Source organism: Austrofundulus limnaeus, unplaced genomic scaffold, assembly GCF_001266775.1.
Source record: "Austrofundulus limnaeus strain Quisiro unplaced genomic scaffold, Austrofundulus_limnaeus-1.0 Scaffold146, whole genome shotgun sequence".
Lineage (NCBI taxonomy): Eukaryota > Metazoa > Chordata > Actinopteri > Cyprinodontiformes > Rivulidae > Austrofundulus > Austrofundulus limnaeus.
In genome coordinates, this window is record NW_013952548.1 from 472,285 (window position 1) to 474,464 (window position 2,180).

Below are 2,180 nucleotides of genomic sequence, written 5' to 3' on the forward strand. Positions count from 1 at the left end.
CAGTATGTGCCCTCAAAATTTGGTTTGCTAGAAAAAAAGCCATTTTTTAATATATTTAAAATAAAATGTATGGTAAAAGTCATATAATTTATATTGCTACATACTCAAACTATATTTCTTCCTAAAAATGTTATTTTTGAAGCTCTGGGTCTAAGTGTTGTTTGCCCCAATCAAAATTATATCACAAAGGGTCTATGTGAACAACTTAATTAGCCGGGTGTGAAGAAAAGCACAGTTGTTTTACACTTTTTTTTTATAAAGGTCAAGATCTTTTGTCTAATGACTTTAAAATTCAACTCTATGGTTTGAACCTCTCCCTGCTGCTTTCTAATAGCTGCATTTGTGACTTGAATAATKTTCTTACCACCTACATGTGATTCAGAGGGTAGTGTGACTAAATGAAAAGTGGATACAGAGTTATACAACTAGAATGAGAAATGCCTATAAATGAAGTATTGCATAATACAAATAAAAATAATACATTTTAAGAACCAACTGCTTAAATTCAAATAAATTTATACCTACTTAAAACATAATAGACTATGGTGGAAGATGTCTTAATCAAAGTCTTTCTCATAGATATACACCTTTAGATGCTGACAAGGGCGTAACTTTAGGTCTACCATTGGGGGGTTATGCTCTAAAACTCTGCATATCATTTTCAGCAGTTATGCTTAAATGTACAAATGTACTGTTCTCCCATGTTTGTTATATTCTGTCTTCTTGTGAATGGGTGTTCTGAACTGTAATTCCATTGTGTTCTGTTCAATGACAATAAATGTCTATCTTATCTTATCTTATCTTGTCTTATCTTGTCTTATCTTGTCTTATCTTATCTTATCTTTATTGCAATTTTTTAATCAGGTCAAAGTCACCTAAAAACAAGAGAGTTGCATCTGTCTTTTTAACCAGTTAATTTTGATTATGTTTGAGCAAATAATGTCATTTTATTGGGAGGGTTATGCTGACTGGATCAAATTATTGTGGGGGACATAACCCCCCTAACCCCCACAAATTATGCCAATGGATACTGATACATTTGATGGTCTCTTTCCAGCTCTTTGAAGCTCTTTAAAAAACAATATGTAATGTATATCTGCCTGAATTTCACGTTAAAATAAATGAGTTCTTTTATGAAGATGCGCTGAAAAAAAAAGAAGGGAAAGATTTGTTGTTGCCATTTATTAATCATGCTTTATGCTAAGTGTTTAATTTTAATTAGTATTATAGGTACCATCAAATTCCCAATCAGTCATTCAGCCCAGAACAAACATGTCACAAGGTAGTTTGGTAAAGTTGTGTGCACCACACTGAACGCGGAGCAGAGAAAGCCAAGGTGAGTACGGCCTGAGGAGCTCAAAAAAAATAGGATTACAATGTGACAACACCACATTTGTTAATACTGAACCAAGTATAACATTCTCAAACGACTGTACCTGACCTCTCAGAACATGGATGCAAGAGGAAATGAAACATCCGGTTGATCAGTTGAAACCATCCAAAACCTTTTCAGGCTGAAGTTCAAGCTCAGTGTATGGCACTTTCTGATCACACCATTTGTCACATGTTTAGTCATAATGGGCTCCATGGAAGAAGAGATCTCCAGTATTGGAAGAAAAAATAAAATTAAAATCTCCAGACAAGAATATGCCAAATGTACGTTGATGAGCCTCTGAGTTTCTTGGACAAATGAAGCAAAACTGAAGCCTTTCGGCCATTTTATCAATTGTGTTTATTTTGTGTGTGTTGTGGAAGGGTACCAAAAATATATATCTGTGTCTCCATTTATTCAAAAACTTTGCATTTCGTAAATGATGCCCTGTAATTGCAGTAAACAAAATCAAAGGAGTCCCCGGGAAATTCTATAAGCCTGTAAGTCAATGTGAGCCTGTCAGATGAATCAGTGTGCCAGCTGGCAGATCGAGCTCATCTTTCTAAAACAAACTTTAGTTTTCAAATTTTCAGCACCTCTGCAACATGTCAATGAGGAGCATGATGGATTTACATTGTCTTGGCAAAAACACTAAGTTGTTCTCAGGCCAAAATTGGTCAAATGCAGAGCTCTAAACTGTGATATTGATTGTCCAGGAGCTGCCATAGCAAAATGTCTCATGATGCAAGAAATAGAAGTGGTTATGTTTTACTTTTGCTAGTTGTGGCTCCATTGCTGTATGACTTAC

The 2,180-nt window shown here is 34.9% G+C and overlaps 1 protein-coding gene across 1 annotated transcript in view; it reads right to left on the reverse strand.

Moving 5' to 3' along the window:
• Positions 1 to 2,180, reverse strand: part of lrp1bb (low density lipoprotein receptor-related protein 1Bb) — a gene marked incomplete in the record, with an annotated part of 232,866 nt that overhangs the window by 67,840 nt on the left and 162,846 nt on the right.